This window comes from Lepidochelys kempii, unplaced genomic scaffold (genome assembly GCF_965140285.1).
Source record: "Lepidochelys kempii isolate rLepKem1 unplaced genomic scaffold, rLepKem1.hap1 scaffold_211, whole genome shotgun sequence".
NCBI lineage: Eukaryota > Metazoa > Chordata > Testudines > Cheloniidae > Lepidochelys > Lepidochelys kempii.
Genome location: NW_027621920.1, coordinates 36,170 through 60,799, shown reverse-complemented (window position 1 = coordinate 60,799; position 24,630 = coordinate 36,170). Strand labels below are relative to the sequence as shown.

Sequence of the window (24,630 nt, the reverse complement as noted above, 5' to 3'; positions counted from 1 at the left end):
AGACAAGTCTTGTGTCCCAAATACTTTGGGTCTTCCGGGATAAGTCCCTGAATAATCAAGGATCTTGACCAAAAAGGTCGTCACGTCTAAAAAGGAAGAAAGATTGTCGTTGTGTAGACCATGAAACAAGCCCTGCAACTTTTGGACACGTATCCCGACAGTCCACAGGGTGCACATCAAGGAACGTTCAAAGCGAGACGGGCGTTCTTTTTGGGGGGACTAACCCCCATTGCGCTGACCAGGAGAAGGGGGAAGTGGGAGGCTGCAGCGCCATCTAGCGGCCAAAGGAGAAATCGCCGGCTTCTGGACCTGTGCGCGCCCTTGGTTCGGTTCACATGCAAAGCTGTGTCACGCCAGGTTGGGAAAACGGGGTTCTGCTGCACGACATCATCCTCTGGAATGACTCAACCCGACAGGACACCTCCTATGATACACTGCTCCGAGTGACGCTCTCAAACATGTCCCCACAGCTCCCCAGCCTCCCCCCTCCGGGAGGCAGGTGTGAGAGGATTGTTCTCCCCAACTGACAGAGGGAGAAACGAAGGCTGAGAAAGGTGAAGGGCCTTGTCTTCCATCACACAACCTGTCGGGATAGAGTTGGGAACAGGACCCGGGTGTCCTGACTTTCAAACGAACCATCAGTCTGGAGTTTCACACACTGAATGATCAGAATAAAGGGACCTGCAATGAGCTACAGACCAACAACCATTCACACTGATTCTTCAGCAAGTGTTTTAGAAGGACATAAACACCAGCGAGAACCAGGAACGGCTCAGAGACAATCAGCAGCGAGAAGGAGAACAATTCACCAAGCAGATGATTGGTTCTGGCTTATTTGCTGGGCCTTAAAAGAGAACAACAAAGTCCTGAATCTCCTCCCTGCCACGAGACTCCCTGCTCAGCAATCAGCGTGGAGACTCTGGCGGTGGGCTGAGGGTTCCCCAGATGGCCCAGGGATGGCTCAGGTCACCGGTGAGGATCACTCTCAGAGCACGCTTCCTGTCCCATCTCTTTGGGAGGCCTCCCACCATGAGGGCTACAGAGCAGCCCCCTCCTCACCAGTGGAGGGAGGGAAGCAGGAAAAGGGAAACCAAAAAAGTCAAACCCCAAAGACTCGAAGGAACAAAGGCCTAGCTGGGGGAAAATTGTCCAACCTTAACCAACTGTTTTCCGTGCCGAGAATTTGGCCAGCACCAGGTGGATCAGGCTGCCTCGGTACCAAACCTCTCTGGGGCTCTTCCCTTAGAATCATAGAATATCAGGGTTGGAAGGGACCCCAGAAGGTCATCTAGTCCAACCCCCTGCTCGAAGCAGGACCAATTCCCAGTTAAATCATCCCAGCCAGGGCTTTGTCAAGCCTGACCTTAAAAACCTCTCAGGAAGGAGATTCTACCACCTCCCTAGGTCACGCATTCCAGTGTTTCACCACCCTCTTAGTGAAAAAGTTTTTCCTAATATCCAATCTAAACCTCCCCCACTGCAACTTGAGACCATTACTCCTCGTTCTGTCATCTGCTACCATTGAGAACAGTCTAGAGCCATCCTCTTTGGAACCCCCTTTCAGGTAGTTGAAAGCAGCTATCAAATCCCCCCTCATTCTTCTCTTCTGCAGGCTAAACAATCCCAGCTCCCTCAGCCTCTCCTCATAACTCATGTGTTCCAGTCCCCTAATCATTTTTGTTGCCCTTAGCTGGACTCTCTCCAATTTATCCACATCCTTCTTGAAGTGTGGGGCCCAAAACTGGACACAGTACTCCAGATGAGGCCTCACCAATGTCGAATAGAGGGGAACGATCACGTCCCTCGATCTGCTCGCTATGCCCCTACTTATACATCCCAAAATGCCATTGGCCTTCTTGGCAACAAGGGCACACTGCTGACTCATATCCAGCTTCTCGTCCACTGTCACCCCTAGGTCCTTTTCCGCAGAACTGCTGCGGAGCCATTCGGTCCCTAGTCTGTAGCTGTGCATTGGGTTCTTCCGTCCTAAGTGCAGGACCCTGCACTTATCCTTATTGAACCTCATCAGATTTCTTTTGGCCCAATCCTCCAATTTGTCTAGGTCCTTCTGTATCCTATCCCTCCCCTCCAGCGTATCTACCACTCCTCCCAGTTTAGCATCATCCGCAAATTTGCTGAGAGTGCAATCCACACCATCCTCCAGATCATTTATGAAGATATTGAACAAAACCGGCCCCAGGACCGACCCTTGGGGCACTCCACTTGATACAGGCTGCCAACTAGACATGGAGCCATTGATCACTACCCGTTGAGCCTGACAATCTAGCCAGCTTTCTACCCACCTTATAGTGCATTCATCCAGCCCATACTTCCTTAACTTGCTGACAAGAATACTGTGGGAGACTGTGTCAAAAGCTTTGCTAAAGTCAAGAAACAATACATCCACTGCTTTCCCTTCATCCACAGAACCAGTAATCTCATCATAAAAGGCGATTAGATTAGTCAGGCATGACCTTCCCTTGGTGAATCCATGCTGGCTGTTCCTGATCACTTTCCTCTCATGCAAGTGCTTCAGGATTGATTCTTTGAGGACCTGCTCCATGATTTTTCCAGGGACTGAGGTGAGGCTGACTGGCCTGTAGTTCCCAGGATCCTCCTTCTTCCCTTTTTTAAAGATTGGCACTACATTGGCCTTTTTCCAGTCATCCGGGACTTCCCCGGTTCGCCACGAGTTTTCAAAGATAATGGCCAATGGCTCTGCAATCACAGCCGCCAATTCCTTCAGCACTCTTGGATGCAACTCGTCCGGCCCCATGGACTTGTGCACGTCCAGCTTTTCTAAATAGTCCCTAACCACCTCTATCTCCACAGAGGGCTGGCCATCTCTTCCGCATTTTGTGATGCCCTTCTCCACAGAGACGTCTGTCTTCTCACTCAATGAGCAGTGGGAAAGGAGAAAACTCCAGAGAGGCTCCACCTCGCGCTCACATACGGGACCCTGAATTCTCTCTCAGTCCTCAAGGAGACACCTCCAGAAGGAGACTCCCTGCAGCAAAGCCCCGGGGGTCTCTGAGAACCCCCTGCCCTGCAGCCTGTCCTCCCTGGCCGTTGTCGTGGACTCTCTGTGAGGTCACCGCCTCCCAACCTCCTTTCACCAATCAGCTGAGTGCTGTAAAAGGCCCTTGTGATGTCACTGCCACCCCCACCCCTGCCCTGCAGGGCTCATGTCCTGCCCCGAGCCGGCTCCTCTGCGTGTTTGAGCTGCTCCCCCTGGGTCACCCCCACACACTCAGTGGTCGTGCAAGGGTTCACGCAGGCCACACGTGGAACCATCAGAGGATGCTCAATGTGCCGCACTCGGTTTTGCAGAGCTTTGGAGACTTGAAGGCCAGAAGAGACTCTTAGATCATCTCATCTGGCCCCCTACACATCACAGGCCTCCTGTATGGTGCAGTAGCGAGTTTTGGACCAAAGCAGACTCGAGAGAGGCATCTCATCAAGGGATGGAGGAAGCACCACTTCCCTTGGGAGTCTGGAGGAAATTGATGCTGTGGGGGGCAGGGAATTGACCCCTAGGCCACACTTGTGAGTCTGTATTATAACACACACGCACAACAGCACTGCGCGAAGTATGTACACGTCACCTTAACTCTGATGTTTTCTAATGTTTAAAGGCCTGGTTTCCAGGGTGTTCTTTGTGCTTCTTGATCTATAGTGGGGAGAGATGCAATCATTTAGTTCGGAGTGGGAGCCGTGTTAGTCTGTATCAGCAAAAACAAAACAAAACGAGGAGTACTTGTGGCACCTTAGAGACTAACAAATGTGTTTGGGCATAAGCTTTCGTGGGCTAAAACCCACTTCATTGGATGCATCCACTGGAAAATACAGTCGGAAGATATATATACACAGAGAACATGAAAAAATGGGGGTTGCCATACCAACTCTAACAGACAAATCAATTAAGGTGGGCTATTCTCAGCAGGAGGAAAAAAACCTTTTGTAGTGAAAATCAGGATGGCACATTTCAAAGAGTTGACAGGAAGGTGTGAGTAACAGCAGTGGGGAAACTTAGCATGGGGAAATAGTGTTTACTTTGTGTAATAACCCACCCACTCCCAGTCTTTATTCAAGCCTAATTTAACAGTGTCCAGTTTGCAAATTAATTCCAATTCTGCAGTTTCTGGTTTGAGTCTGTTTTTGAAGTATTTTTATTGGAGAATTGCGACTTTTAGATCTGAAATTGAGTGACCAGGGAAGTTGAAGTGTTCTCTGACTGGTTTTTGAATGTTATAATTCTTGACGTCTGATTTGTGTCCATTTATTCTTTTGCATAGAGATTGTCTGGTTTGGCCAATGTAGATGGCAGAGGGGCATTGCTGGCACATGATGGCAAACATCACATTGGTAGATGTGCAGGAGAACGAGCCCATGATGGTGTGGCTGATGTGATTAGGTCCTATGATGGTGTCCCTAGAATCATAAAATCAAAGATCCATAGAATATCAGGGTTGGAAGGGACCTCAGGAGGTCATCTAGTCCAACCCCCTGCTCAAAGCAGGACTGATCCCCAAATAAATCATCCCAGCCAGGGCTTTGTCAAGCCTGACCTTAAAAACTTCTAAGGAAGGAGATTCCACCACCTCCCTAGGGAACGCATTCCAGTGTTTCACCACCCTCCTAGTGAAAAAAGATTTTCCTAATATCCAACCTAAACCTCCCCCACTGCAATTTGAGACCATTACTCCTTGTTCTGTCATCCGCTACCACTGAGAACAGTCTAGATTCATCGTCTTTGGAACCCTCTTTCAGGTAGTTGAAAGCAGCTATCAAATCCCCCCTCAGTCTTCTCTTCCGCAGACTAGACAATCACAGTTCCCTCAGCCTTTCTTCAAAAGTCATATGTTCCAGTCCCCTAATCATTTTTGTTGCCCTCCACTGGACTCTTTCCAATTTTTCCACATCCTTCTTGTAGTGTGGGGCCCAAAACTGGACACAGTACTCCAGATGAGGCCTCACCAACGTCGAATAGAGGGGAACGATCACGTCCCTCGATCTGCTCGCTATGCCCCTACTTATACACCCCAAAATGCCATTGGCCTTCTTGGCAACAAGGGCACACTGCTGACTCATATCCAGCTTCTCGTCCACTGTAACCCCTAGGTCCTTTTCCGCAGAACTGCTGCCTAGCCATTCGGTCCCTAGTCTGTAGCGGTGCATGGGATTCTTCTGTCCTAAGTGCAGGACTCTGCACTTGTCCTTGTTGAACCTCATCAGATTTCTTTTGGCCCAAACCTCTAATTTGTCTAGGTCCCTCTGTATCCTATCCCTACCCTCCAGGGTATCTACCTCTCCTCCAAGTTTAGTGTCATTTGCAAATTTGCTGAGGGTACAATCCACGCCATCCTCCAGATCATTAATGAAGATATTGAACAAAACCGGCCCCAGGACCGACCCTTGGGGCACTCTGCTAGATACCAGCTGCCAACTAGCCATGGAGCCATAATCGAAAGTATGGAATAATGATGGAATAGAAATAACATCAAATACTCTCTTAGGAATATATTAAACTGTAAATCATCATTCACAATAAAGAAGTATTTCGACAATATGCTGTGTGACCCTGGGAGGGAGTCAGTTCCTCCTCTCCCTGGCTGCAGAGTCAAGAGTCACCCCAGCTGTCCCACCTTTGCCTCTCTCCAGCCTATGATGCTCCTTTCCTTTGATGCCGGCACCTCTTTCAAACAGCGAGAAAGAAGAGTAGCAAAGAGAGAAAATGCAGCTTCTGTTCTGGTGCTGCCTCTCGCTGGCAGCCTCACTGCGGAGAAACGCAAGCCAGCCCATATTCTGATCAGCCACTCTGGAAAAATCACACCAGCACTGGGCTGTTTGGGGCATAGCTTTTAGCTGCCACTTTGGTCGCAGGATCACAGCAGTGCTGCAAAATAAGCATTCTTGGCCAGCTAAGCCAGATTCTTATTAGACAGAAAGAAAAAGGAGAGAGACTGGAAGGAGAAGAACTAATAAAGAGCAGAAAAAGGACGCATTGGTGGGGGCAGACATCACATTTCAGGTGGCGTTCAGGAGTCAGCCAGAGCTGGTGGACGTGGCATTGCCTTCTGGATCCCTCTCTCTGGCCTGGTCTGGTCAGGACATCTCTCAGGATTAGGATGAAGAAGGCCTGGGGATCCAGGGGAGGGAGGAGTGGCAGCCATGATGGTGAAGCTCACTCTTTCCCCTTCTTTCAGCCAGAATAGCAGTACCCTGCATCTCTTCAAATATATTCCTGCCAAAATTTTTTTTAAGAACCCCAAAATGGAGTGAGGGGTGGACTAGCCCATCCGCTCATTATTTTGTCCACCATTTAGGCCTAATTTCTGACAAATTTTGTTTCACTGATTTCTGATCCCACACTTCTCTTGTTTACCAGGCATGATCTTAACACAGTCTTTGAGTTCTATCAGGAGGCATTTTTGTTTGGACTAATTCAGTCTGTCTCCCTCCCCTTTTCACCCTTTCCCCTCCAGATTCATTGTTATAGCTTATTGTGACATTTTATGAGCTTTCACTCCTGTCTCACAGTTGAGCTCATAATTAGGGTAAATTTGCAGGACCAATTACTACAACAACACCCAAAAACAGAGAGACACAAAGCTGGCTCAGGGTCTAACTGATCACCATATTTGGGTTCAGGAAGGACTTTCCCCCTTGGTCAGATTGACAGAGACCCAAGGATTTTTTTGTTTTTTGGTGGGTTTTTTCCCTTTCTTCTGCAGCATGGGGCATGGGTCACTTGCAGGTTTAAACTAGTGTAAATGGCGGAGTCTTTGTGACCTGAACTCTTTAAAATCATGATCTGAGGACTTCAGTAACTCAGCCAGAGGTTCTGGGTCTATTACAGGGGTGGGTGGGCGAGGTTCTGTGGCCTGCGATGTGCAGGAGGTCAGACTAGGTGATCATGATGGTCCCTTCTGGCCATAAAGTCTGTGAGTTTAAGGCAGAACAGCACAACTCTTCCCCTCCTTGTCTCGGCTGGCTCTTTGCACACTGGCTGCTGGAGATGTAAACAGTGAAGGGACAAAATTTTCAGATGCTACAAAATTACTCAAGAGAGTTAAGTCCAAAGCTCCCTGCAAAGAATTACAAAGAGATCTCACAAATGACTGGGCAACAAAATGTCAGATGAAATTCAGTGTTGATAAATGCAAAGTAATGCACATTGGAAAGCATAATCCTAACTACACATACAAAATGATGGAATTTGTATTCACTGTTACACCTCAGGAAAGAGATCGTGGAGTCACTGGGGATCGTTCTCTGAAAACATCCACTCAATGTGCAGCGGCAGCCAAACAAGAGAACAGAATCATTGGGAAAGGGATCGGTAATAAGACAGAAAATATTATACTGCCACTATATAAATCTCTGGTATGCCCGCACGTTGAATACTGTGTGCAGATCTGGTCAGCCCATCTCAAAAAATATATTAGACTGGGAAAAGGACAACAAAAAATGACTAGGGATGCGGCACAGCTTTCCTAGGAGGAGAGATGAATGAGGCTGGGATTGTTCAGTTTAGAGAGGAGATGAGGACGCAGGGAGGGGATAGAATTCTATAAAATCATCAGTGGTTTAGAGACAGCGATTCAGAAAGGCTTATTTACCCTTTCACACACCACAAGAACCAGGGGTTACCGGGTAAAATTATTAGGCAGTAGGTTTAACCCAAACAAAAGGAAGCACTTCTATGAACAATACAGAGTCAACCTGTGAAACTTGTTGCCAGGGGATGTTGTGAAGGCCAAAAATAGACCTGGGTTCAAAAAAGAACTAGATAAGTTCCTGGAGGACAGGTCCATCAATGGCCAGGATGGTCAGGGATTCAACCCCATGCTCTGGGTGTCCCTAAACCTCTGACTGCCAGAAGCTGGGACTTGACAGGGGATGGATCACTTGATAATTGGCCTGTTCCGTTCATTCCCTCTAAAGCCTCTGGCGCTGACCACTGTTGGAAGACAGGACAATGGACTAGCTGGACCACTGATCTGGCCATTCCTGTGTTCTCAGGCCCCAGATCACACACTGACACTTCCCTACAGGGTCCCCAGAGCCTTCAAGCAGGACCAGGAGCCCCCTCACACTTAAGACAATAGCTTGTCCTCTGAACACAGTCTCCGGCACCCCACAGTCAGCACTGCGTGACATGAGCCTCTGCGTGACAACAACGGGTTCCAACTGGCTCAGGCCAGATCCTCTGAAAGGTGCAGTTCACCGCTGCTAGGGGCTGTAACATCTTGTATTCTCTGTGGATGGACTCACAGGGGGACTTTTAACTCACCCCGCCAGTGGGTTACACATCTAATTGCAAAGAATCAAATCTAGTTCAACATGTTCTTGACTCTGGTTCACTGTCAGCAGGAAGGAAGGTCTCTGCACCGCTCCGTATTTTCTAATCTCTGCGGTTTGCCCTTTTGTGAGTTGAGCAGAGTTACATTATTATGGGTGATGTTACAAGAGAACTGGAGGCCCCGCTGTGCTGGACCATGCAGAGACACATGACAGAAGACCTGAAGGGCTAAATAGATAAGACAAAGGGTGGGAGGAAGGAAGTATCATTCTTCTTCGAGTAGTGTCCTGTGGGTACTTCACTGAACGTCTATTTGTGCCCCCTATGCCTCAGATCGGAGATTTTAGGTAGCAGCGTCTATTCAGCCCTCACAGATGCTGTCCCTGTCTCGGGCCCTGCATTAGGGCTATAGAGCGTTGCACGGGCAAACTGCCCTCAGCTCCTTCTCAACCACCTTGACCTGAGATAGGGCCTCAGCAGCCCCCGAGTTGAGAATACCTCATCTATATTTTACTTTCTGTTTTGAGTGATTAGTGTTCGTTCATTGCATTTCAGTCAGTTAGTGTTCATACTCCCCTTCTGTTTCCTTTTTTCAAAAAAAAAAAAAAAAGGAACAATAAAATAATCCCCCCTCTTTATTTTGTTATAGACTAGCGAACTCCCTGTCCTTAGTTCTTTCTTGCCTCCTCCCTCTGGGGAAGTGAAACCTGGACAGGGTATGCCTGGCTCTTCCAGGTTTAAGTGTTGTTTCTCCTCCCGAGAACCAATTCCAGTCAGTGATGTACATTCCTACTGCATTTGCTGTCTTGGAGAGTCACACATGCCTTAAGAGTGTACTTTCTGCATTAAATTAAAAGCTAGGAATAACCTTTAACTAAAACTATGACTACTAATGATGGAAAGTTCACTCGGATCAGCCTCTGACCCTGGCCCTGGGACACCCCCCCCCGTACAAGAGTCCCCAAAGTGGCCGATTCCATCTACTTCCTCGGCTCAAAGCACTATGGCAGCTTGGAAGAGGAAATTTTTGGATTCCTCTCAAAAAGCCACAAAAAAGCAGGCTACAAGTCATTGGGTAGAGAATCTACCGCAAAGAAGTGATCCCTAACAAGATCAACCACTCTGCTACTGACTGATCTACAACGGGGTACCCACGAGACGACTGGCTCCTCAGCTACTGGTACCACCAGTAAGCCTAAAAACCCAAGGGGCACAGGCTATGGGAGTTTGGTACCATTGGGGGGAAAGGGGTGGTAGAGAGAGAACCAGCTCCTCTAGCTCATCTCCGATAGAGTGCTCTAGGGCCTCGATACCAAGTGCTTCGGCTCTTCAGAAGACCAGAACAACACTACCGGCCATTTATCAGAGTGCAGAAGACTCCCACTCCTGTCAGCTCCTTCTACATGAGCCACGTCTGCTCAGCTTACCTCAGCGGCGTCACCTGCTATTCTGGTATCACAGGAATTTCATTTGCCTAAAGACTTGCTGGTTTCAGAGAGGCCTGAGTCGCCCCGGTTCAGCACCGACACATTCTTGGTGCTGACCACATCTCAGTGCCCAGACACACATGCAGTACCAGTGGAGTCTCCCACAGCATCCATGACAGCTCCACCTCTTCCCAGTGACGACGAGGAGGAGGAGGATGACAGAGTCTCCTCAGTCTCCTTGGAAGGCTCTCTGTCCCACTACCAGGGAGCGAATCACCCAGAAACCTCTGCAGAGCCAGCTTACCACCATGAGAGACATGACCCACACAGTTGGTATGGACACGCTTGCATGCACCTCTCAATGCCCTTTGCACCACCCCAGTGGCCATACTGGCCTATAGACCCCAATTCTTGAGGGCCCCTAGTGTTGCTCATCAGGATAGGAGAAGGCAATCTCCTACTGCTTCTCTGTCTAGGTCTCCTGATCCACAGGAGGAGAACAAACAGTGAGATGAGACAAAGCGATTACTCCAGTGACTAACATCTCTTCATCCTCTTCTGATGAAGCTGTTATGCCTCCCCCACCAACTTTGGCAAATGACTTCAAACCATTTCAAGACTTCATCAAGAGAGAAGTGGATTCTCTACAAATTCCACTGGAAGAAGTCAAGGTGTTGCAACTCAAGCTGTTCGACATCCTACACCCTTCATCATCAGCCTGTATTGCACTCACTATTAACGAGGTATCGCTGGACCCAGCAAAGACTATGTGGCACAGTACATCCCACATGCAAGAGAGCAGATAAAAATATTATGTTCCCTCTAAAGACTTGGATTTTTTATTTTCCCACCCATTCCTAAAATCCCTTGTAATCGATGCTGTAAATGAACATGGCAGAAAGCACCATGCTAAATCAACACCGTATGACAGAACTTAAAACAGCTTGAAAATCATATTCTTAGGTGACCCTGCAATTTAAGATTGCTAATTACCAAGCTCTTATGGCAAAATACAACCATATCAATTATTCTACTTTAAACACCTTCATTGACCATCTCCCATTAGTTTCAGGTGATCACAACTGAGGGTCAGTTTCTTGCCAGGACATTGTTGCAGACCCCTCTCTAAACACCGCTGACACAGCTGCCTGCTTCATCTCAACAGCAGTGGGCATGCGGAGCTTCCTGGCTTCACCTTTCTGGCTTTCCAAGGAAAGTCCAGTCTACTGTGGAGGACCTTCCATTTGAAGGATCCAAATCATTTGCAGAGAAAATGGATGAATCCCTCCACATACTAAAAGACTCTAGAGCCACTTTGCATTCACTGAAAATTTATGCACCTGCACAAAAAAGAAGATATAATAAATCACAGATGACACAGAGATCCCGGCCTGATCAATTTTCTCCTCCTCAGAGGCATTATGAACCCCAACAGAAAACACAATGAATACAAAAGCGAAGATCAACTCCCCCACAGTCATCAACATCACAGCCATCTACATCTATGCACAATTTTTGATGTGTTGTTTAAGGACCCAAGTTACCACCCCCATTTTAATTTGCTGCAAAAACACAAACATCACCACTGCTTTGGCAACTGCCTTACTCTTTTTCATCAAAACTGGGACCAAGTGGGTTTTGCAGATCATCTCCACAGGATATTTGATCCATTTTACCTCCCTCACTCCTGCCTACCGCTCTCCCCTGACCCTCCTCAGGAACCCTTCTCATGAGCAGCTTTTACATCAGGAAACAAGCTATCTTCTGAACCTAGGTTCTGTAGAACCAGTTCCTACTCAACACAGCGGGAAGGGCTTCAACTCCAAGTACTTCCAGATTCTGAAAAAGAATGGTGATTGGAGACACATTCTGGATCTAAGATCACTCCACAGATTTGTAAAGATACAACGCTTCAAGAAGGTGACTTTGGCAGCAATAATCCCATCTCTGGACCATGGGGACTGGTTCTCGACCCTTGACCTACAAGATGCTTACTTCCATATCGCGATCCACAGAAGTATTCACTCTGGCACAAGACCATTTTCATTGTCTGCACCCAGAGTGTTCTCAAAGGTCCTTTCTATGGTTGTGGTGCTCCTTTGCAAACAAAGAGTGATAATATCCCTGTATCTGGATGATTGCCTGCTCAAGGCATGCTCCTTTGATGATTCCTTGACGCCCCCACAAAAGACTATGGACCTATTCCTCCAACTGGCTCTAAAAGTAGACATCCAAAAGACCGTATTAACTCCAGTATAACATCTGGAATTTATAGGGGCCTTCCAAGATGGAGCAGAGGCCAAAGCCTTCCTCCCCTTATGCAGGTTCAACACCTGAGACAACTTAATCTCAACAAGACAGGCCAACCCTCAAACCTTGGTCAGAAATAGTCTTCAACTACTGGGGCACATGGTGGCAGGCACCTTTGTAATAAATCACGTGAGACTCCACATGTACGGGCTTCAGTGGTGGTTCAGCACATACCAAGCACACACAGTATAAACAAACTTCTATTGATGCCCTCAACAGTCAAAAACTCCCTCAACTGGTGGAAAGACACTCACAATGCCTGCTCAGGAGTTCCCTTCACTCAACCACCCCCAACGTTAATAATAACAACAGATGCATACCTATTGGGATGGGGAGCCCTCCTGGACACGAACATTAGTCAAGGCAAATGGTTCCCCTTTTAATCCACATTGCATATCTACTTACCGGAACTCAGAGCAGTCAGGAAACTTGTTCACATTTCCTCCCACTGACTGGGGCAAGCATATTAAGAATTGATAGAGAACACTGCATGTATGTTTTCCATAAATCGCTAGGGAAGAGCACGCTCACCTTCCCTTTGTACCAAGGCAGTGAAACTCTGGACCTGGTGCATTCACCACCCGATAGAACGGCTTCCATATGAGGAGAGATTAATCAGGCTGGGACTTTGCAGCTTGGAAAAGAGGTGACTAAGGGGGGATATGATAGAGGTCTTTGGGGCACCTGCCATTGGCCACTGTCGGAGGACAGGATACTGGGCTTGATGGAACTTTGGTCTGACCCAGTCTGGCCGTTCTTATGTTCTTATTTGTGGCAAGGTTTACTCATGCCCTGAGACATCATCTTGTTGTCGTCTTACGATGGAAGGGGGTGATGGCAGCGAGATGCACTTCCAGGGAGCATAGCGATAACCCTGACATTTTCAGTTCTAGGATGCAATCTACCACAAGTGGTAGTGGAGAGGATGTAGGGGTAACATGTTTCCAGTCACACCAGAGCTGGAATCTCTCCCACTATTGAGTAGACATGGTCTTTATATACTCAGAGCAGGTAATTTCTAAGTGTTGGAAGCATTGAGTTGGAGAACCTGTCGATTGGGGTGATGGACCTTGCCAGTATCCTGAGAGGGGAGATGAGGAACAGCTGGTGAGTGATTGGCATGCAAATCGCCAGTTGAGTACGGCATGGGAATCACATTGGTCATGGCCACAAGGGGTCTACAAGTATAACCCTGGCCCTTTCTTTTCTTTCCTCAAGCAAGACCTTTGACATTACAGGAATTGGAGGAAAGGCATAGAGGAGACCTGTGTTCCAATGTAGGAGAAAGGCATCTCCGAGAGAGTGATGACCCAGGACAGCTCCGGAGCAGAACTGGGAGCACTTCTTGTTTCTGGCTGTGGGGAATAAGTCTATCTCTGGGACTCCCCAACGTAGAAATATGCTGTGGAGAATGGAAAGGTCTATTTCTCATTTGTGATCCTGGGAAAAGTTCCTGCTGAGAGTGTCCGCAGGAGTGTTCTGTGTGCCCAAGAGGTGAGCTGCTGAGATGGTGGTGTGAACATAAGAGCATAAGAACAGCCATACTGGGTTAGACCAAAGGTCCATCTAGCCCAGTATCCTGCCTTCTGACAGTGGCCAATGGCAGGTGCCCCAAAGGGAATGAACAGACAGGTTATCCTCAAGTGATCCATGCCCTGTCACCCAATCCCAGCTTCTGGCAAACAGAGGCTTGGGACACCATTTCTGCCCATCCTGGCTAACAGCTATTGATGGACCTAGCCACCATGAATCTATCTAGCTCCCTTTTGCACCCCGTTATAGTCTTGGCCTTCACAACACCCTCTGGTAAGGAGTGCCGGAGGTTGACAGTGCTTTGCATGAAAAAATACTTTCTTGTGTTTGTCTTAAATCCGCTACCTATTAATTTCATTTGGTGGCCCCTTGTTCTTGTATTATGAGAAGGAGTAAATAACACTTCCTTATTTACTTTCTCTATACCACTCATGATTTCATAGCCCTCTATCATATCCTCCCTTAGTTGCCTCTTTTCCAAGCTGAAAAGTCCCAGTCTTATTAATCTCTCCTCATATGGAAGCCGTTCTATACGCCTAATCATTTTTGTTGCCCTTTTCTGAACCTTTTCCAATTCCAATGTGTCTTTTTTGAGGTGGGGCGACCACATCTGCACACAGTATTCAAGGTGTGGCTGAACCATGGATTTATATAGAGGCAATATGATATTTTCTGTCATATTATCGATCCCTTTCTTGATGATTCCCAACATTCTGTTTGCTTTTTTGACGGCCACTGCACACTGAGTGGATGATTTCAGAAAACTCCACAATGACTCCAAGATCTCTTTCTTGAGTGGCAACAGCTAATTTAGACCCCATCATTGTACATGTATAGTTAGGATTATGTTTTCCAATGTGCATTACTTTTCATTTATCAACATTTATCAAAATTTAATCTGCCATTTTGTTGCCCAGTAATCCAGTTTTGTGAGATCCTTTTGTAGCTCTTTGCAGTCTTCACAATCAGATGTTCTACACTGGCATGAGACCTCAACCAAGTCCTTCGGTTTCTTACAAGACTTCCCTTCGAACCCATGGCCTCCTGCTCTCTTCTACACCTCTCTGTGAAAACTACAATCCTAGTGGCCATTATGTCTGCACGGAGAGTGGGAGAGATAGGGGCTCTATTGGTATACCCCGTTTACAGTTGTTTTCAAAGATAAGGTTACATTATGACTGTACCCCATGTTCCTACTGAAAATATCTTCACACTTCCACATAAACCGGTTTATCCATCTCCCCACTTTTTTCCAAAACCACACCAGGATAAAAGGGAGGTGACACTACACACTCTCAATGTCGGGAGAGTCCTTTTATTTGGTGAGGATTAAGCCCTTCAGAAAATCTCGCAGACTACTTCTCTCCATTGCAGACAGATCTAAGGGAGCCTCAATCGCTAAACAAAGACTCTCGAGATGGGTATCAGACTGCATTACCCATTGCTATCACACTTATGGCATTCCACCTTCCTGTACGGTTCAAACTCACCCCAGGAGATCTCTCTCCACTTGCACAGCCTTACTCAGGAATGTTCCGATCACAGACACGTGCAGAGCAGAAACGTGGACATCTGCTCACACATTTGCTGAACATCCTGCAGTCACCCACATCTCAGCAGAGGCCCCTTAGAAGTGTGTGGGGGGCCCACAGGCACCTGAACTGTGGCTGCACCCCACATGCCATGCCCCGCCTGAGGCCCTGCCCCTTTCTCCCTGTGCTCACGCCACCCATTGCCCCCAAGGCCCTGACCTCACACTACCTCTTCTCCCCAAGCCCCTAACCTTGCACCAACCCTTCCCCCAAAACCCAGCATCACTCCCTCTTCCCCCCAAGACCCCGCCTGCTGCTCACTCCTCTCCCCACCGTCACTTGCCTTTATAGCTGGCAAAATATGGGGGGAGGGCCTGGCCCCTTGATCCCCCCAGTTCCAGCACCCCTGCATCCTCTGCTATATTTTATTCCAGTGTCTGATGCTCAGGACTAGACTCGACTCTGAAACCCCACCCCTCCGTCACGGGTACGGCTGCCGTGTCGCCGAGACGCCCACAGAGACAGCGCTGCAAGAAGGAGAAAGGGTCCCTCACCTGGTGCCGTGACTGTCGCTCTCTGAGATGTGTCCCTGTGGGTGCTCCACTACTCACCCCCCTTCCCCTCTGCTCTGCAGCTCTGACCTATGAGCTCTGTGGTGGAGAAGGGACCGGGGGCAGTTTGTCTGCACAGCGCTACATTGACCTAATGCGGAGCACGAGCTGGGGAGAGCGGATGTGGGGGCCGAACAGAAACGGCGACCTGAAATCTCCGATGTGAGGCGCCGGGCTGTGAATACACAGAGCATGGAGTAACACACACCTCGAAGAACTGCAGTTACCGCACAAGGCGAGGAACCCTTTCTTATCCCGCTTTACACTCAGGGAACTGAGGCCCACAGAGCTCAGGGCCACAGTTCAGCTAGCTACAGGCTTAACTTTACGTGTGTGAATAATCCCATTATTATAAGTCAGTCTCTCGCTATCAGGCATTTTGTCCAGCCCTCAAATAATTTTTGTGGCTCTTTTCTGCATCCTTTCCAGTTTTTCAACGTCTTTTTCCAAATGAGGTCAGCCAGTTGTCCCGACAGCCCCACGGCCAGCTGCACTGACTGCCAGCCACTGCTGGAGTGGCCCAGGGCAGCTGGCCCCGGGGACCACCTGACCAGCAGCCGGTGGGGCTGGCCCCAGAGAGCGCCTGAGCAGTGGTCCCTCGGGCGGCTGAAGCAGCTGCTGCTCAGTGGCCCCTGGCAGCTGGTGCCAATGGCCCTGCTCCCCCTCCAGCAGCAGCCCCGCTGAGATTTACTTAGGGGGACTTATGGTATAAATCATGAACTGGTCACAGGTGGGGAATTTTTTGGTTTATTGCCCATGACCTGTCCACAACTTTCTCTAAAAATACCCGTGACTGAACTGTAACCTTAGGCCTGGTACAGCAGTGACTGAGTGAGGGTCTAAGGTCTGTGATGTACAGGAGGTCAGACTACAATCCTTCTGGCCCTGAACTCTGTGAATCTATGATGTTCTATACAATGGCAGCTCTTTGCTAGTATGAGAGGGGACCATTGCCCCCCGGAATCTCACCTCTTTCACTCTTCTTTCTTTAGAAAACCTGCGATCTGAACTGGAGGAAGAGAGAGGTAAGTTCCTGGGACAAGTTCCCTGAAATAACAGAAGGAATAACCCAGTTAATGCAACAAGATGAAACCTTGCCTCTTTCTTCCTTTTCTCTTCCAGAGATTCTGCGCGCTGAGCTGGAGAACGAGAGAAGTGAATGTCTGGGCTCTCCGGAGGCTTGAACAAGTTTCTCTCACTGTACATAGTCAGACAGACTTTGGCTTTTGTCTCTGCACTTATCTGTTAGGAGAGGCTCTGGGAATCAAACGGACGGGGAGCTCTGACTAATCATCGAGTGGGGTAACTGCTCCATAGATAAGGTTGCTGATCAGTTTCCATCATAAGCCTCATTTCAGCCCCTTCCTTTAAAATCTGCACACAGGGGAATGTCCATATCCAAAACTGGTGGGTCTGCCTGGGCCCACGTACCTTTTTGCTACTGAATTTAAAGGAATGGAGGGGTGGGGGGATTCTGATGCCCTGGAAACAGGGGCTCAGCGCAGTCCCAAAGTCTCCTAGCACTCTCTGACACTTTGAGGCACAAACTCAGTGAGAAGGAGCCAGCTAATGTTGCTGGGCCCATGAGCTGAGATCCAGTGTCCAGGGCCAAGGGTTAGCTCATTAAACCCTCACTGCCATGTTATCAGGGCCTAGCCCCTCACCAAGCTGCCTGGCACATGGGGAGTGTGGACACTACACCACAGGTGAGCCCAGCTAGGGCAGGGCCATAGGAGCCCAGCGAGGGTCAGATGCAAAGAAGGGGGGTGTAATTGACAGAGCCCAAAGCCACTAAGAGCTCTATGAGGATGGAGCTCAGGCCAGGAAACCTGGGCGGAAAGAGGGCAGCGGAGAGCACAGTGGAAAGGGCAAAGTGGTCCTTTAAAGGCACATTCCCTAACCCAGGAGCTGTTGTAGAATTGACTGCATACCTATGTCTCTCTGTTTGCAGAGAAATCCCTGGCCGAACTTGGTAAGTGCCATGTGTCCCCTTTCCCCCACCCCAGATGACATTGTGTCCTATGTCGGCAGTCCGTGCTCCGGGGAGTGCTCACCTCTTGGTGTGTTTGATTTCAGGCTGGAGTAAAGTCAGCAAAAATGCAGGTAAGTGAAGCTGGTATTTTAATGTCAGACCCCCCTGCACCACTCTGCTGCCCAGCTAACGCACACATGCCAGAAGTCACAGGGAAAGAGCAGTATGGTCAATGAAAATGCCAGATTTGTCCCCAGTTTACTTGCATAAAACAAATGCTCACACTTAAGGATGGAGTCCTGAGCTCTCCAGTATAACTGCAATAACTCAGAGTGCTCCTAAGGCCGGGAACTTACCTGCTGTCAATTCCGGGGGGTAGGTGCTCGCAGCCGTTGGTAATTATGGTTCAGAGTTGGGGTTTTACTGGACACATATGGTGAATTCTCATGTGTTGTGTTGTTATTAATTAACTTCATGAACTCGAAGGGTTCTAGGAAACTGTGTAAATTACCTTAACTGGCTGCGGGTAATTGTCTTAATGCTTTTTGGACTCTGGTGAAATCTCTGTTTTTACAGAGTTGTCAATCAGTAGCCCTTTGGCCAATTCAGTTCAAATATGGTAGAAAAATTCTACCTCAGACCTGGACCAAATCTACCAAATTTGAGTCTGATACGACTTTGTGGGTATTAGAATAGAGGGCTCCCACTCAGATGTAGATTGGAAACTCAGGTGCTGTCTTAGCTGTGGAGACATGGTAGCAGCCTCAGAGCACAGATTTTGTGGTGGGTGACTACTGAGTTCTTTTAATGGTTGAAATGATGTCCGTGTGTGTAACACCTCAGCTCGTTCCTTATTGGGGCCTCTGTAGAGGTTACAGACAGGCCCAATGGGAGCTAGAGGCATCCCCAGCTCTTCCAGGGGAACTATTTGCCCCTATTGCCTGGGAGGAGAGCTGCAGTGAAATGCAGAGAAGCAGGTCCCCGAGAGGTAGAGGCTGGAAATCAGACAGTGTCCTAGAAAAGACAGAGCTGGGCTCTGCCCCTGATGCTCCGTTTCTCTCTGCAGCTATGGTGATTCTGGATCCAGACACGGCTCATCCCAGCCTCGTGGTCTCTGAGAATCGGCGATCTGTGAAATGGAGGGGCCTGCAGCAGGACATTCCTGACAACCGCGAGAGATTTGACTGTGAAACCTGCGTGCTGGGCTCGGAAGGGTTTGCCTCGGGGAGACACTACTGGGAGGTAGACGTTGGGGGTGGGAGGACCTGGGCTGTGGGCGTGGCCAAAGAATCTGTCAGGAGGAAGGGCTGGATCAAGTTTTCTCCTGAGGAGAGGATCTGGGCCGTGGATCAGTGTGGGAGCCATTACCGGGCTCGCACTTGCCCAGATATGCTCCTGCCCCTGACTGGGAGCCCTGGGAAAATCGGAGTGTATCTGGACGATGAGCGGGGCCTGGTGTCATTTTATCACCTTGGTATAGAGGCCCCAATCTACATTTTCACCTCCTCTTTCACTGGGCAGCTCCACCCTTTCTTCTGGGTCTACTCCCCAATCACGCTGTGTCCCTGAGATATGGTATGGGGGGAGATAGCACCTCTCACTGGGGCCCAGCCCCGCCCATGTGAGTCTGGCTGTTCATTGCACTGAGCTCACACGGGGGTGGCTCCAAGACCCACTTTGCTTTTCAGTGTTAACGGGGCTAGTAACTCCTGAGGATGAGGCAGCTTCTGGCTGAAGGCGTGTGCAACATTCCAGCAGCACACTAAAGATGTGCAGTGCATTGATACCAAATGCATCATTACTTCTTTTCTTGGTCTATGCATAGCTCTAATGCAACTGGTCTGACAGTAAGGATTGCTCATTGGATGAGTAGTTCCGCTAATCAGTACACGAACACTAGAACTGTCTGGAAAATACATTTGAACATTAAATCAAAATATCAAAGAGGTGTCTGTTTTGTTGATTTTTTCTGAAATGAACAATTTTTTCATTTTTCAAAATTTTGCATTACCTGTTTTTTATTCTCGAAAGTTGGGATTTTACAAAATGAATATTTTCACTTTTGAAAATGCTACCATGTGATTAAGCTGAGGGCTCAAAATTGGCAAAGCAGAAAGAATCGTGATATTATGGTGATGAGTAAGAAGCAACATAGAATAGAACCCAAAAAACAATACATAATAAGATTCCCTCCCTCCCCAAATAAAAGGCTAAGTTGCAAATTTTGTAATAATGCAAAAATCTCAAGAAAATCCAAACATTTTCACACCAAAAATCTGTTTTTCAAAACTGGCCAAATTTCCTCAAAATACTTTTTGAATTAAAACTTTTGTTCAGCTCTAATTAACACCTGTAATTGCATATATCAATGAATGTTACCTGGTTCTTAGTACTGTAATTTCTGAACTGACCATCATAGATAAATGGAAGTCAGGTCACAAGGAGTAAGAACATGTGTCAAACCATGTCCTGAAATATCACATTGTCCACAATGGATAAAAGGCTCCAAGAAAGCTGATTCCTAACCAGTAACCGTGTTCTGTGACAATATTGGTGAAAGAAACAGAGTCAGAGGAATGGAGGGAGCTCCGGTTCTCTCAATGAGTGTTGATCATGGGGTTCACAGCATCCAGCAAGGCTTAACCTAAACCCAAAATGACAGGTATGTCCTACACCAGCTAAATTTAGAGTTTTAGGCCAGAAGGGACCAAGAGATCATCCAGTCAGACCTCCTCTATATCACAGGCTAGCAACTCACTCAGCACCTGCACACCAAGGCCAACACCTAAAATTAGACCAAACTATTGCAGCCCACAGGAGACTAGACTCTTACAGGCCACAGCCACGGACCCCACTCAGCCTGCGTGCAACAAAGCATGGGGGCAAAAACTAGATCAGACTCATCATACTTCCCCTGAGGGGGTGCTAGCCTCTGCCACCATGAAACACCTCTGTGGTCTGGTGTCTAAACAGGATCTCCTTAAATCACAACAGCCATGTTCTCCTATTTTCTGCTGCAGGATTAATGGAAAGCAATTCTTTCCTGTGTTAGCCACAGGATCAGGAATGCATTAAAGACATTTTTTTTATTTCAGAAGCTGGTGAAAGCTACGAGGGGAGAGGCTGTTCTAGATCTGATTTTGACAAATAGGGAGAAACTGGTTGGGAATTTGAAAGTGGAAGGCAGCTTGGGGGAAAGTGATCATGAAATGAGAGAGTTCATGATTCTAAGGAATGGTAGGAGGGAGACCAGCAAAATAAAGACAGTGGGTTTCAAGAAGGCAGACTTTAGCAAACTCAGGGAGTTGGTAGGTAAGATCCCATGGGAAGCAAGTCTAAAAGGAAAAACAACTGAAGACAGTTGACAGTTTTTCAAAGAGACATTATTAAAGGTACAAGAGCAAACTATTCCATTGCATAGGAAAGATGGGAAGAATGGCAAGAGACCACCCTGGCTTAACCAGGAGATCTTGAATGATCTAAAAATCAAGAAAAAGAGTCCTACAAAAAGTGGAAACTAGGTCAAATTACAAAGGATGAATATAAACAAATAACACAAGTATGTAGGGACAAAATTAGAAAGGCCAAGGCACAAAACGAGCTCAAACTAGGTAGAGACATAAAGGGTAACAAGAAAACATTCTACAAATACATTAGAAGTAAGAGGAAGACCAAGGACAGGGTAGATCTGTTACTCAATGGGGTGGGGTGGGGGGAATAATAATCAAAAGTGTTGAAATGGTAGAGGTGCTTAATGACTTCTTTCTTTATTTCAATTTTCACCAAGAAGGTTGGTGGTCATTAGATGTCTAACATAGTAAATACCAGTGAAAATGAGGTAGGATCAAAAGAGGCTAAAATGGGAGGGGAGAGTTAAAAATTATTTAAACAAATTAGATGTCTTAAGTCACCAGGGCTTATGAAATACATCTTAGAATACTCAAGGAGCTGACTGAGGACATTTCTGAGCCATTAGCTATTATCTTTGAAAAGTCATGGAAGTCAGGACAGATTCCAGAAGACTGGAAAAAGGCAAATACAGTGCCAATCTATAAAAAGGGAAATAAGGGGAACCCAGGGAATTACAGACCAATCAGCTTAACTTTTGTACCCAGAAATATAATGGAGCAAATAATGAAACAATCCATTTGCAAACATCTAGAAGATAATAAGGTGATAAGTAACCGTCAGCATGGAATTGTCAAGAACAGATTGTGTCAAACCAACCTGATAGCTTGCTCTGACAGGGTAAGAAGCCCGGTGGACAGGAGTGAAGCAGTAGACGTGGTCTGTCTTGACTTTAATAAAGCTTTGGATACAGTCTCACATGACCTTCTCGTTAACAAACTAGGGAAATGCAACCTAGATGGAGCAACTATAAAGGAGGTGCAAAACTAGTTGGAAAACCGCTCCCAGAGAGTAATTATCAGTGGTTCAGTCAGGCTGCAAGGACATAACAAGTGGGGTCCTGCAGGGATCAGTTCTGGGTCTGGTTCTGTTCAATATCTTCATCAATTATTTAGATAATGCCTTAGAGAGTACACATGAAGTTTGCAGATGATACTGGGAGGGGTTGCACATGCTTTGGAGGACAGGATTAAAATTTAAAATGATCTTGACTAACTGGAGAAATGGTCCGAAGTAAATAGGATGATATTCAATAAGAACAAATGCAAAGTACTCCTCTTAGGAAGAAACAATCAGTTGCATGCATACAAAATAAGAAATGACTTCCTAGGAAAGAGTACTGTGGAAAAGGATCTGGGGTCATAGTGGACCACAAGCTAAATATGAGTCAACAGTGTAATGCTGTTGCAAAAAAAAGCAACAATCATTCGGAGATATGTTAGCAGAAGTGTTGCAAACAAGACACAAGAAGTAATTCTTCCGCTCTACACTGTGCTGATTAGGCCTCAACTGGGGTATTGTGTCCAGTTCTGGGCACCACATTTCAGGAAGTATTTGGACAAATTGGACAGAATCCAGAGAAGAGCGACAAAAATGATTAAAGGTCTAGAAAACATGTCCTATGAGGGAAGATTAAAAGAACTGGGTTTGCTTAGTCTGGAAAAGAGAAGATTTGGGAGGGGGAGGGAACTTGATAACAGTTTTCAAGTGCATAAAAGGTTGTTACAAGGAGGAGGGAGAAAAATTGTTCTTAACCTCTGAAGCTAGCACAAGAAGCAATGGGCTTAAATTGCAGCAGGGGAGGTTTAGGTTGGACATTAGGAAAAACTTCCTAACTGTGAGGGTGGTTAAGCAGTGGAATAAATTGCCTAGGGAGGTTGTGGAAACTCCATCATTGGAGATTTTTAAGAGCAGGTTAGACAAACACCTGTCAGGGATGTTCTAGATGGTGCTTGGTCCTGCCATGAGTGCCCAGGACTGAACTAGATGACCTCTCGAGGTCCCTTACAGTCCTAGGATTCTATGATCTCCTGTTTTAATTTGATGATTTAATGAGTCGATGAACCAAACCAACATCATTATTTGTTAATCCACTGACCTACAGAATCAGTCTCAGTTGTGACTTGGATTTGATCATTGTTTTCACAGATTCACAGATTCCAAGGCCAGGAGGGATCATTGTGATCATCTAGTCTGACCTCCTGTGTAACACAGGCCAGAGACCTGCCTTACAACAATTCCTGTTTGAACTAGAGCAGGTTTTTTTTTTTTAAATCATCCACTCTTGATTTAAAAATTGTCAGTGATGGAAAATCCACCATGACCCTGGGTAAATGGTTCCAATAGTTAATTACCTTCACTGTTAAGCATGTATGCCTTATTTGTATTGCTTTTGTCTTAATTAGTTTAATGAAGTTACAGTAATTTTAGCCTTCGAACTAAAAATTTAAGCCTAAGAACTGTTTGATAATTCTTTTTAATAAAACCCATAAAACCTGCACAGAACTGGTTTATTCTTTCAAATTGCAACACGGATCCAGAATCAGGAGGAATCCAGCAAATTAGTTGAGTTACCTGAGCGTAGCTTGGCCCTCTCCTTAAATTAGAGCCTTTTCCCTTCACGGTGTTTATATAAAACCCTGTCTCTCTTGTTCTTCTTTGTTCCTACTGTTGAACAATACCGGGACACTTGGAAGAGTCTGTCCAGGGGAGGTAACGGTAGGGTTACCATACGTCCAGGTAGGTATGCCTCTTTTTTGCTCCTCTGCCCTCTGTCCCAGACAGTGCAGCTCAGAAGGAGCCGCACCTGGTCCGCTTTCCATTTGGTTCCCCCCCTGCATCTGCAGCTGATTGGTTCCTCAGAGCTGCCGGATCCCCACCCCACCCAGGCTACGGCTCTCAGCCCTGGGGAGGGGGAGAGGCCTGCCGGGAGGCACTGACAGATGATGCTGTGTGCTGGGTCTGTGCCAGCCGCCATGCCACTGTGACGAGGAGCGACACTGCCCCCTCCTCAGGAATGAGGCCCTAGGTATCCCCTACAGCACCCCTACATTCCCCCTCCAGGACACACACAGGCACTCCAGCACCTCCGAGTACCCACAAACCCCTTCTGCAACTCCAGACTGCATCTCCTCCTCCAGCAGGGTCTTCTTTTGGGGAGTCTGACACATGGACACACAGGTACAAGGCCTGTCGTGTACCCCTGGGAGATGGCAGGCTCCAGGGCTGCTACCAGCAGGTCAGGCTCCAGGACTAGAACTGGCCTGGCTACAGAGCCTCCGGCTCAGAGAGACACCACAGAGGCGCCGGCCACAAGATCCTTTCATGCTCGGCCCGGCATGGCGGAGGTCGGCTTATATAAGGCCTGTTACACACAGCACCGCCTAGTGGCTGAACTGTATAGTACACTTCACCATGCCATCACAAGCCCGGAGACTGGACGGGTTCACTCAGAGAGCCCAGAGAGGGGCCAGAGGTGCACGTAACCCTGTAACCAGGACAGGTTCCCTCCCAGATCTGCCCCTTCACCATG

At 47.5% G+C, this 24,630-nt stretch overlaps 1 long non-coding RNA gene across 1 annotated transcript; it reads left to right on the top strand.

Annotated features, from left to right (window-relative positions):
- The first annotated feature begins 17,620 nt into the window (after positions 1-17,620).
- On the top strand, positions 17,621-18,851 carry LOC144930012 (uncharacterized). The gene is made up of 3 exons (XR_013635129.1): positions 17,621-17,690; positions 17,795-17,821; positions 18,757-18,851. It is a non-coding gene; the product is annotated as an uncharacterized LOC144930012 (long non-coding RNA).
- Positions 18,852-24,630: the final 5,779 nt, after the last annotated feature.